The following is a 12,535-nucleotide window of genomic DNA, read 5'->3' on the forward strand; positions in this document are numbered from 1 at the left end:
TATCTAGTGCTAGTGGAGGGAACGAAGGGAGTGTCAGAGAAGGTTCCTCAATAATAGAATAAGGAGTTGGCAAGGATAAGAAGTGTTGGAAAGAGCCTACAGCTACAAACCAGCTGGGGTGGGTGCTCTGAACTGGCTCTCAGCATCCACTCCAGACCTCTAGTGTGTTTTCTTTTTATAGAGAAAATTTATTATTTATTTATTTATTCATTCATTCATTCATTCATTCATTCATTCAAGGACACACACACACACACACACACACACACACACAAAGGCAGAGGCACAGGCACAGGCAGAGGGAGAAGCAGGCTCCATGCAGGGAGCCGGACGTTGGACTCGATCCGGGGTCTCCAAGATCAGGCCCTGGGCTGAAGGCAGCGCTAAACCGCTGAGCCACTGGGGCTGCCCTCTAGTGTGTTTTCTGACCATGCAGGGGCTAAAAAAGGAAAAACTACATTTCCCCCACCTCTCTGCAGCTAGAGTTTTCCTTTTGCCAATTAGAAGCACTTGAAAGGTGAATGCAAGGCTGGAGTCACCTATTTTATTTCTGATGCAAACTCACTGTAGACCCATCCGGCTTTTCTGCAGCATTATTTCAGTGTCTAGGTACTAACTTCATGGGTGTTGAGAGGTAGTCACAGTGGTGGCAGTGTTTTCTAGTCCTTGGCTCACAGCTACAGTGGCATGTCTTTGAATTCCGCAGTACCAATGGAGTCCACTGCTGGGCACCTTTCTGATTATTGCAGAGGTAGCAGCTCCTCCAGTAGGCCACAACAGCAGTCCTAGGAATCATTCCTGGAGATGCCCTGAGGGACCCAATAACCCTTTCCAATGATTTGCTCAGCTCCTCATTCCCTGTATTAAATCCCCTTTTGATTAAAATGGTGTGAGTGGTTCCTACTTCTTGCACCTAACACAGCAACAAAATATAAAAATGCAAAATGGGCCATGAATAATATAATTTATGGGGGTTAGTAATGTCTTCTGTAATGGACCAAGACAGTATTTTAAGCATAGTGGGTCACCAACTTCACCTCTCCTTCCTCCCCCTTCCTCAGTGCTAAATATATTCATTGCTATGCGGCAATCTTCGGAACATCTTCATTTTGAAAAACTGAAACTCTACACTTCTTAAGTACTAATTCCCCATTCCCTCTCCACTTCCCCTCCTCTCCTGGCCCCTGGCAACCTGTTTCTGTAAATTTGACTACTTTAGACACCTCACGTAAGTGGAATAATATGGTGTGTGGTTTTTTTTGTGTGTGTGTGATTTTGCTAGCTCATTTCACCTAGCATAATGTCCTCAAAATCCATGTTGTAGCATGTGACAGGATTTCCTTCCTTCCTTTGTAAAGCGGAATAATATTCCATTGTATGGATATGACACATTTTGTTTATCCATTCCTCTGTTTATGGACATTTGGGTTGCTCCCCCCTCTTGGCTATTATGAATAGTGCTGTTACAAACATGGGCACGTAAGTATCTCTTCAAGATCTTGTTTTCCAGAGTGGCTGCACCAGTTCACATTCCCACCAACAGTGTAAAAGGGTTCCCTTTTCTCCGCATCCTCCAACATTTGTTGTTTCCTGCCTTGTTAATTTTCCCCATTCTCACTGGTGTGAGGTGGTATCTCATTGTGGTTTTGATTTGTATTTCCCTGATGGCAAGTGATGCAGAGCATTTTCTCATGTGCATGTTGGCCATGTCCATGTCTTCCTCTGTGAGATTTCTCTTCATGTCTTTTGCCCATTTCATGATTGGATTGTTTGTTTCTTTGGTGTTGAGTTTAATAAGTTCTTTATAGATTTTGGAAACTAGCCCTTTATCTGATATGTCATTTGCAAATATCTTCTCCCATTCTGTAGGTTGTCTTTTAGTTTTGTTGACTGTATCCTTTGCTGTGCAAAAGCTTCTTATCTTGATGAAGTCCCAATAGTTCATTTTTGCTTTTGTTTCTTTTGCCTTCGTGGATGTATCTTGCAAGAAGTTACTGTGGCCGAGTTCAAAAAGGGTGTTGCCTGTGTTCTCCTCTAGCATTTTGATGGAATCTTGTCTCACATTTAGATCTCTCATCCATTTTGAGTTTATCTTTGTGTCTGGTGAAAGAGAGTGGTCCAGTTTCATTCTTCTGCATGTGGATGTCCAATTTTCCCAACACCATTTATTGAAGAGACTGTCTTTCTTCCAATGGACAGTCTTTCCTCCTTTATCGAATATTAGTTGACCATACAGTTCAGGGTCCACTTCTGGATTCTCTATTCTGTTCCATTGATCTATGTGTCTGTTTTTGTGCCAGTACCACACTGTCTTGATGACCACAGCTTTGTAGTACAACCTGAAATCTGACATTGTGATGCCCCCAGCTATGGTTTTCTTTTTTAAAATTCCCCTGGCTATTCGGGGTCTTTTCTGATTCCACACAAATCTTTTTTTTGTTGTTTTTTATTTTTTTTATTTTATGATAGTCACAGAGAGAGAGAGAGAGAGAGGCAGAGACATAGGCAGAGGGAGAAGCAGGCTCCATGCACCGGGAGCCCGACGTGGGACTCGATCCTGGGTCTCCAGGATCACGCCCTGGGCCAAAGGCAGGCGCCAAACCACTGCGCCACCCAGGGATCCCTGATTCCACACAAATCTTAAAATAATTTGTTCTAACTCTCTGTTGGTGGGAATGTGAACTGGTGCAGCCACTCTGGAAAACTGTGTGGAGGTTCCTCAAAGAGTTAAAAATAGACCTGCCCTATGACCCAGCAATTGCACTGTTGGGGATTTACCCCAAAGATTCAGATGCAGTGAAATGCCGGGACACCTGCACCCCGATGTTTCTAGCAGCAATGTCCACAATAGCCAAACTGTGGAAGGAGCCTTGGTGTCCATCGAAAGATGACTGGATAAAGAAGATGTGGTCTACGTATACAATGGAATATTACTCAGCCATTAGAAACGACAAATACCTACCATTTGCTTCGACGTAGATGGAACTGGAGGGTATTATGCTGAGTGCAGTAAGTCAATCGGAGAAGGACAAACAGTGTATGTTCTCACTCATTTGGGGAATATAAATAATAGTGAAAGGGAATATAAGGGAAGGGAGAAGAAATGTGTGGGAAATATCAGGAAGGGAGACAGAACATAAAGACTCCTAACTCTGGGAAACGAACTAGGGGTGGTGGAAGGGGAGGAGGGCGGGGGGTGGGGGGGAATGGGTGACAGGCACTGAGGGGGACACTTGACGGGATGAGCACTGGGTGTTTTTCTGTATGTTGGTAAATTGAACACCAATAAACATTAATTTATTAAAAAAAAAAAAGATCTTAGGGGGGATCCCTGGGTGGCACAGCGGTTTGGCACCTGCCTTTGGCCCAGGGCGCGATCCTGAAGACCCGGGATCAAATCCCACGTCGGGCTCCCGGTGCATGGAGCCTGCTTCTCCCTCTGCCTGTGTCTCTGCCTCTCTCTCTGTGTGTGTGACTATCATAAATAAATAAAAATTAAAAAAAAATCTTGTTTTCAATTCTTTTGGATATACACTCAGGAATGGGATTGCTGGGTCATATGGTAATGCTAATTTTTAACTTTTTTAGGAACCACACTGTTTTCCAAAAGAGCTGTTCCTACCAATGGTGCAAAAGGGTTCCAATTTGTCCACATCCTTGTTAACACTTGTTATTTTCTGGTTCTTTTGATAGTAGCTATCCTAATGAGTATGAGGTGACCTTTCACTGTGGTTTTGATTTGTACTTCCCTAATGATTAGTGACATCATTTCATATGAGCATCATTTCATATGCTTGTTGGCAATTTGTATATCTTCTTTGCCCATTTTGAAATTGGGATATAAAGGGCGCCAGGCTAGCTCAGTTGGTAAAGTATGTGACTCGATCTCAAAGGTCATGAATTCAAGCCCCACGTTGGGTGTGGAGCCTACCTAAAATTAAAAAAAATTAAAAAAGAAAAAAATAAAATTGAGATATATATTTTCTGTTGCTGTGCTACAGGACTTTTAATTTTTTTTTATTTTTTAAAAATTTTTTTATTATTATTTATTTATGATAGTCACAGAGAGAGAGAGAGGCAGAGACACAGGCAGAGGGAGAAGCAGGCTCCATGCACCGGGAGCCCGACGTGGGACTCGATCCCGGGTCCCCAGGATTGCGCCCCGGGCCAAAGGCACACGCCGAACCACTGCGCCACCCAGGGATCCCAGGACTTTTTAATATAATGTTGATATTATACCCTTAACAGATTTATGACTTCCTTAAGATTGTTTTTTTTTTTTTTTTTTTCCCACTCTGTTGCTTACGCCAGTTCAGTTTTAGTCTGCACAGAAGGGCAGTATAGTCTGGAGCAACTTGCAAGCAGTCTGGGCGGACTTGGAGCTATCTTCCACCCCAAAAGACACTACTGGGAATGAGCCAGAACATCTTTAACTTGCAACACTTCAGGTCCTAGATAAACTGATTCACTACAATATCAAAAAGCATCCTCATGCCTTTACTTGGAACCAGAATGAGCCAAGCTAAGGTTTCTGGGGCTGCAGAATGAGAAACAGCCTAAAGACTGCAGAAGTGGGAGTCATGGAAATAGACTCACCAGATTCAGGTTTTGCATTGTCAAGTGCCTGCCACTAGAAAGCTGAAATCAAACACAATCTCAGTATCTATTTTGCATTTAACAGTGCTCTTTTTACTCCAAATGATAGTTCAGTTCAGCTTCTTTGATTCTCCAGGCTTATTCTGAGAAGATAAAATATCCTAACTCTAGAGATATTAATGATTTCCAGTCAAATATATGGAGTTAATTTATGACTCAGCCTAAAATGTACCCCAGTTCACACAATACTTGCTCCAAAAAGCCTTACTGATTCTGTATTAATGGACATGAACACCATGGCAGAGTGCATTTGCTAAAATATCCTATTTGAAGAGATAAGTTTCTGATGTATAAAAGGTCTATTTTCTCTCCCAACTACTATTGTGTTTTGGAAAAATTTAGGAAGCCTATGTATGTTATTTTTCTGGTCCTCACAAGGAAAAAAAAAAGTGGGAAGGTTAAGAACGGAGCCGCATATAGTCAAGAAGAAGAAATGTTGTAAAAGCAGGGTCGTAATTCTCTTCCTCCCTGATTTTTTTTTTTTTTCCTCCCTGATTTTTATGTTGTTTTTGTTCAAGTATTTACCCACAATGTTCATTACTGCATTACCTCTAATCATGCATGTCAGGAACAATGACATTTATAAGTGATTTTAGCTGTAAATAACAGAAAATCCAAATACAAGGAGGTTAAAAAAAAGTTATTTCTCATCATAACAAGAAATCCAGAGATAGGTCATTGCTGGCATTGGTGTTTAAATGTTGAATTTTCTCAAGGTCAAAGGCCCTGAATTTTCTTGAGTTTTCCTTCTGGATACAAGATGGCTACTACAGCTCTAGACATCTCACTGCTCACAAAGCAGAAAGGATAGGCAAGAAAATGTTACCAGTTTTGGCTGTCCTACCTTATTTATTATTTTCCACTGTGCGACCCGCTTCAGTGCCTGCAGCCTACGGCACAGAGGCCAGGGAATGGTTCGGGGCCACGGTTTGCTCTGGCATGGGACACTATGAGAGGCCCAGGGGGACGAGCCTGTGTCCCACCTTATTTGGAAGGTGGCAATACAGTATGTCTCCTTTCCTGCAACATCCCCCTCAACCTCAGTAATCTTCAGCTTATTTCCTTTCCTGATGGTTGGGATGCTACAAGTCCTAGGTCTAAGTAAGATGAGGAAGACAAAATATATAGGAATATTTGGTTTCCCTAACCTATAGCAGGCAAGCAGGAGGAAAATTGGAAATGGGTGTTGGCCTGCTGAGTTCTAGGGTCTGCCACAGTGAAAACCAGGAAACACCAAAATGTCTGAGAATATAGTAACGGAGTATGATATGCCATATGAATTCCAAGTGGCTGTTAAAAAAAAAATGTGGTACACAGGGGCACCTGGCTGGCTCAGTTGGAAGAGCTTGTGATTCCTGATCTTGGGGTCCTGTTCGAGCCCCATGTTGTATTGGAACTATCTAAATAAAACTCAGAAAAAAAATGGTGGTACAGAAGAATACTTAGGTGCATGCAAAGTTATTCATAAAATGTTATCAACCAAAAAATTAACATGTAAAACAATAGATAAGAAAACATCAAATTTGTTGGGATAAAAAAGTTTGGACAGATTTTTTAAATTCAGACATATGCAAAAAATTAAAAAACTGGAACTCATATTCTGACAATGTTGACTTAGGCTGGGTTTTCTAGGAAACAGACTGCGAGGCAGGGATTTACATGCAGGTGGTTTACTCAACAGTGTTCTCAGGAACAGCACCTATGAGGGAGGCAGGATTAGGCAGGGGAAGGTAAACTACATGGCACTTGCCACAGAGGCTTTAACTGGTCCTATGGGGATTTCTAAAGCTGAATGTCCCAGATTGTTACGATTGATGAACTGTGCCTTGTATCTCCACAACTGACCATTGGATTTGAGCTGCCCCAAGGGAGTGAAGATAACCTAGCATGAGGCAGTTTCCTTCACAGAAGGCAGTTTTGGAGAGAAATCCAACTGTGAGTCATCAGCAGCCAACACTCCTGGAAGCTGTATCTTGGAATCTGGGCAGCATACTACAGTATCCACTAGAAATGTCAACAACAATTATCTTTGGGTTTGGGGATTAAGGTTGGTTTTCTCTCTCTTTTTTATATTTTCCAGATTTTCTACAACTAACACAGAATTGTCTTAAGGATTAAATGAGTTAATTCACATGAAACACTTAGCACAATTCTTGAAACGTATTAAATATTCAATAAATTTATAATTATTTAGAAACATACACATAAAACATTAGAAAGAGAAAGCATAAATATGAATATTGTCAAGAAGAAAATATGAAATAGGATTAAAATAATAATAGACCTTGCTGCCCATTTTGGCTTATTTTGTTTTATCCATGAGATTCTTTCTTATGATATTGCTTCTTTCCAGCGTCTCATTGAACTTTTTATAATGATGAAAACTTTGGTATCAGTGCCATCCAGTATGGTAGCCACTAGCCATGGGTGGCTAGGGAGCAATTGAAATGTGGCTAATGCAAATGAAGAAGCAAATTCCAAATTTTATTTAGTTTCAATTCATTTAAACGTAAATAGCCACGTATCGCTAGTGGTTACCAAATATTGGACAATGCACCTCTATACCAATACTAATACTAATCAATGGTTAATTAGAGAACAGATCTAAAATATTCTTTCTTTCTTTAAGCTTGGATTAGTTTCTCAACTTATCATCCTGTATAATCTCCTAATCTTGATTTTCAAAATCATATATTTAGATGTGTAAAAAAACAAAATGGGAAGACTTAAGTGTAACAAAAAGTGGCATGTATTTTTTTGCGTGTCAACTGGGGTTTTTTTGCTCAGATTTTTATTTTTTAAGACATCATTTTTTAAAGTAATCTCTCCACCCAATGTGTGGGGCTTGAACTCACAACCCTGAGATCAAGTGTTGCATGCTCTTCCAACTGAGATAGCCAGGTGCCTCTGGCCAGATTTTTATTTACATATAACAAGGAAGGTGGTTTAGTTGAAAGTTAGGTGCTAAACAGCTGTATAATGTATCACTAATTGTCTGGTATGTTTTAGTAAATAATCTATCTGAAAAGAAAATGAAGGAGATTGTTTCCTATCAAATATCTGGTTCCTCTTGGTAAACTAAAAAAGACTTCTCGCTGAAATCATACCTTTCAACCGTACTGTCAATATAGTGACGGAGATACCTACAGCAACAACTTAAAAATGCCTAAATAACAATGTGGAAGTCTCTTACCTCTCAGGTGGGAGGCATGTGGATGGGGATGAGTCACTAATAGCAGCTATGATCTAGGAAGGAAAGAGACACAGATCTTTGTTTGCATCCCAGCCCTGTCAGTTACTGTGTGTACTCTGGACACATTACTTAATTATTCCACAATCAGAGGGTGATAACTACGCCTTTCAAGGTTTGTTGGAAGATTAGCGATATGTAAAGCACCTGGCACATAAGTAAGTGCTAAATCAAGGAGTTTTATTATTATGCCAATATTTTGTCAAGAAAATAGAACAGTACAAGGGAAGTGAGACCAAATAATATAAAACCTGGGTAATAATTAACTGACATAATCATTAAGTTGTAAGGTTATTTCTGGTATATGTTACTGTTATGTCTATTGACCACATAAAATTTAGTCCACTGTATATCAAATAAATGACAAGAATAGATGAATGAATGACCACCTTGCCGTGTTCTCAATGTTCCTTTGCCCCCAAAATGGGTTGTTATCACTAAAATGGTGGGTTTTTTTAAACAAGATTTTATTTATTTGATAGCGAGACAGGGAGAGCACAAGCAGGGGGGAGCAGCAGGCAGAGGGAGAAGCAGGCTCCCCACCGAGCAGGGAGACGGATACAGGGCTCAATCCTAGGACTCTGGGATCATGACCTGAGGCGAGCGGGCACTTAACCGACTGAGCCCCCCAGGTACCCCACTACAATGGTTTTGTCACTGGTACCATCACTAGGGAAATTTTCAAAGAAGCTGTAAAGAGCAGTATCAAATCAATAGTCTTGAACAGAATTGTTTCTCAAGACTTAATAGAGAAAAAAAAAAAGACTTAATAGGAGAGATCATGGCTGAAATTAAAATACAAAAAATTTTTTAAAGATTTTATTTATTTATTCATGAGAGACAGAGAGAGAACGAGAGAGAGAGAGAAAGAGAGAGAGAGAGAGAGGCAGAGACATAGGCAGAGGGAGAAGTAGACTCCACGCAGGGAGCTCCATGTGGGACTTGATCCCAGGTCTCCAGGATCAGACCGTGGGCTGAAAGGCGCCGCTAAACCGCTAAGTCACCCAGGCTGCCCTACAATTCTTTTTTTAATAAGATTTTATTTTTAAGTAATTTCTACACCTGATGGGGGCCTCCAACTTAGAAGTGAGATCAAGAGTCACAATGCTTTTCTGACTGAGCCAGCCAGGCTCCCCAAGAAACAACTTCTTGAGCAATATTATAAAGGAACGTGTAAAGGCTTCTATCCTTACACATTTTTAAGAAGACAGACAATTCTCCAGCTGAAAATGTCATACTCGTCTGTGGTAGCCAGCCTCCAGGACAGGCTCTACTGATCCTTACTTTCTAGCACATGCCCTTCATTACTCTCCTGCCCAAATTCAATCAAGGCTGGCTCTGAATATGGCTGAGGTGATGTGTGAGTTCTAAGGCTCTGTCATAAAAGGCACTGCAGCTTCTGCTCTGGTCTTTCAGATCGATCACTTGCTCCAGAATAATCCAGTTGCCATGCTGTGCGAACACTCAAGGTGTCCTGTGGGAAAGCCCATGTGGCCAACAGACTAAGCCAACCTGCCAGACATGTGAGAGAACCAAACACCTTGGAAGTGGATTCTCCAGCTCCAAGTAAGTCTTCAGATGACCACAGTCCTAGCCTACATCTGACTGCACCCTTAGAAGACTGAAACAGAAAAGCCCAGTTGAACCCCTCCTGAATTCCTAACTCAGAAACTATGAGAGATAATACATGACTTTTATTGATTTAAGCCACTAAGTTTGTTTTTATAATTTTTTTTTTTTAAGTAACCTCTATGCCCAACATTGGGGCTCAAACTCAAGACACTGAGATGAAGAGTCACAGTTTCCACCAATTGAGCCAGCCAGGTGTCCCAAATACTTTTTAAAAAAGATCTTCTTTATTTATTTGAGGGGAGGGGCAGAGGAGAAACTGATCCTCACCCCCCCCCCCCCCCCCCCCCGCTCCCCAGTCCCTGCTGAGCACGGAGCCAGCCACATGGCTCCATCCCAGGACCCTGAGATCATGATGTGAGCTGAAGGCTGATGCTTAATCAACCGAGCCACCCAGGTGTACCCCAAGTAAGTTTTTATTAAAGTAAACTCTACCCCTACATGGGGCTTGAACTCACCACCCCAAGATCAAAAGTTGCATGCTCTACCAACTGAGCCAGCCTAGTGCCCTTGGTGTGTGTTGTGAGGTTATTTGATATGCAGCAAAAGATAGCTAACTATCAATAACAAACATTTATTACTACGTACAAGGTATCCTACTTATAGAGTTAATGACGTCAACCTGCTACAGCATTAAAGTTATAAAAGACAAGTTTCTTTGAACTATCATATGGTTCTGCCTATATCTTTTCCTATAAAATGCTTATGACACAAGAAGAATTATCCAATCAAATATTTAACGAACATCCACTAAATTCAAGATACTATTCCAGTTGTTCTGTCGATTAAAAGGTATGGTGATGTTAGCGATAATAATAGTAAAAATAATGAGACACTATTAATACTTATTAAACATGTACTTGTCTTAGTGTTCTAGACACTGTACACATACCCTCATACATTGCCAAACATTTTCCAGAATGGTCATACAAAGTTACACTCCCATCTGCAATGTTTAAGAACAAACTCACCGCATATTTATCAGCACTTAAGAAAAAGTTTTCAGGATCCCTGGGTGGCTCAGCGGTTTAGCACCACCTTCAGCCCAGGGTGTGATTCTGGAGTCCCAGGATCGGGTCCCACATCAGGCTCCCTGCATGGAGCCTGCTTCTCCCTCTGCGTGTGTGTCTCTAATAAATCTTTAAAAAAAAAGTTTTCAAAAACCCCTGATAGGTGAAAAATACAAGTTTAATCTGCATTTCTATGATTACTGGATCTTAAAATGTTAAACACACTAAAGTTCTAACCTATGTTACAATGTTGACTTCATGTTTTCTTGGCATTTTTACAGTCAAGTCAACCTCTTCCTTTGTAATTTCTTCTAACTCTTTTATAATTAAAAGGCCCTTTCTTATCCCTAGATCAATTAAATTTTCACTTGCGTTTGTTTTCCAGTTTGCTTATGGTTTCGTTTTTTACATGGGTAGTTACTTTTTGTGGCAGGACATGGAAGTTGTTTTTCTCCCATAGTCATGTCTCCTTCATTATCAATTAAGTTTTTCTTCCCCCCTGACTTATGATGCCACCTTTATTACCCCAGTAAACCTTGTGTTAATTACTTGGGTATGTTTTTGAGCTTTATAACCCTCTTTCAGTTGGTTTTGGTGTTAGTACTATACTTTTTTTTTTTTAAGATTTGTGAGAGAGAGAGAGCTGGGGGGGGGCAGCAGAGGGAGACGGAAAAGCGGGGAAAGGGAGGGAGAAAGGGAGAGGGGGAGGGGGAGGTGGGGAGAGAGAGAGAGAATCTACAGCAGACTCCATGCTGAGCATGGAGTCCAAAGTGAGACTCGATCTCAAGACCCTGAGATCATAACCTGAGCCAAAAATCAAGAACTGGATGCTTAGCCAACTGAGCCACCCAGGTGCTCCTGTACACTTTTAAAAATTACTAACTTCTACTTATTCATTAAAAAACGTCACATTCTCCTCCGGGAGGCCTCCCTGCCTCTTCCAAAAAGATATGAATGCTGACTCCTTTTTCACCTTCCTAACGCCTAAAATCCTGCCTTGTATCACAGTTAATAGGGTCGAGCTTATCCAATTATATTGTTGAAAACAGGGAACACGTGTACTATATAGGCATTAAAATCAAATGACTGGATTTGTATTAAAAGGCAGCGATGGCAAAACAGATCTAGTTTTACCAAAAAAAAAAGAAAAGAAAAGAAAAAGAAAACGGACAGTCCCCCCATTTCAACAAACATCGTCGCGCTATCCATTAGGAGGAGGTCATCAAGGTGAGCGAGGCCTAGACCCCGCCGCAGGGAGTTGGTTCACCCCTCGGGGCGACGGGGCGTGTGAAGAAGACACGTGATGAAATGGTGCCAGTGGCGCCAGAGACTCAAGCACGAGGCAGAAGCCAGGAAACACCTGCGCAGGTGATGGGCGGGGTTTCAGAGCAGGGGACGTACCTGGGAGCTGCGTTTCGGGCGGTTCTTAGACGTCAGAGGCGTCAATGGATCTGACCCGCACGGGGCATCGACTCCGAAGCTCTGACGCAGGCTGGCGTCGCTCATCCCCCCGCGGGGTTCGGGAGGCCGCCCCCGAAGCTCTGGGCAGCACGCGCCAGCTGAAGAGCTCGGCTCGGACGCCGTCTCCGCAGCGCGAGCTGAGACACCCGGCCCGGGAGGCAGGTGCGACCTGACGCCAGGGGCGTCACCGGGTGAAGACCCGACGCGGGAGAGGAGATACAAACCCTCACCGGGCGCAGGTGCTTCGCGCCGTCGGCCGTCGGTTCAGGACTCCGAGGGCCGACAGTTCCGCTCCCCAGAGGCCCAGAGCACGCCCAGGCCGGAGGTCAGCGCACGGGCCGCTGGCGTCATGCAGGCGTGACGTCACCAGCACTGACGCAGCCTCACGGGGCGGGGCCTCCCGGCTCACCTCGGGACGCCGTGAGGCCCGCGGAGCGGCGAGTCGTCCGTCTTGGGTGCTGCCCCGAGGGTCGGACTAGTGGGCGCGGCGGGAACTGAGGCGACGCTGGCCGGGCCGCGGCGTCCCGCC

The 12,535-nt window shown here is 42.7% G+C and overlaps 1 long non-coding RNA gene and 1 other non-coding gene across 4 annotated transcripts in view; both read right to left on the reverse strand.

The window, feature by feature from the left end:
* The window catches only part of LOC121491935, a 104,628-nt gene extending 92,195 nt beyond the window's left edge, over positions 1-12,433 (reverse strand). For all 3 annotated transcript variants that reach the window (XR_005988076.1, XR_005988075.1, XR_005988074.1), the window contains exon 1: positions 11,947-12,433. This is a non-coding gene — a long non-coding RNA (uncharacterized LOC121491935). The remainder of the gene's footprint in view (positions 1-11,946) is intronic.
* Positions 5,517-5,640, reverse strand: LOC121492289. The gene has a single exon (XR_005988185.1). It is a non-coding gene; the product is annotated as a small nucleolar RNA SNORA42/SNORA80 family (small nucleolar RNA).
* Positions 12,434-12,535: the final 102 nt, after the last annotated feature.

Source organism: Vulpes lagopus, chromosome 5, assembly GCF_018345385.1.
Source record: "Vulpes lagopus strain Blue_001 chromosome 5, ASM1834538v1, whole genome shotgun sequence".
Taxonomy (NCBI): domain Eukaryota; kingdom Metazoa; phylum Chordata; class Mammalia; order Carnivora; family Canidae; genus Vulpes; species Vulpes lagopus.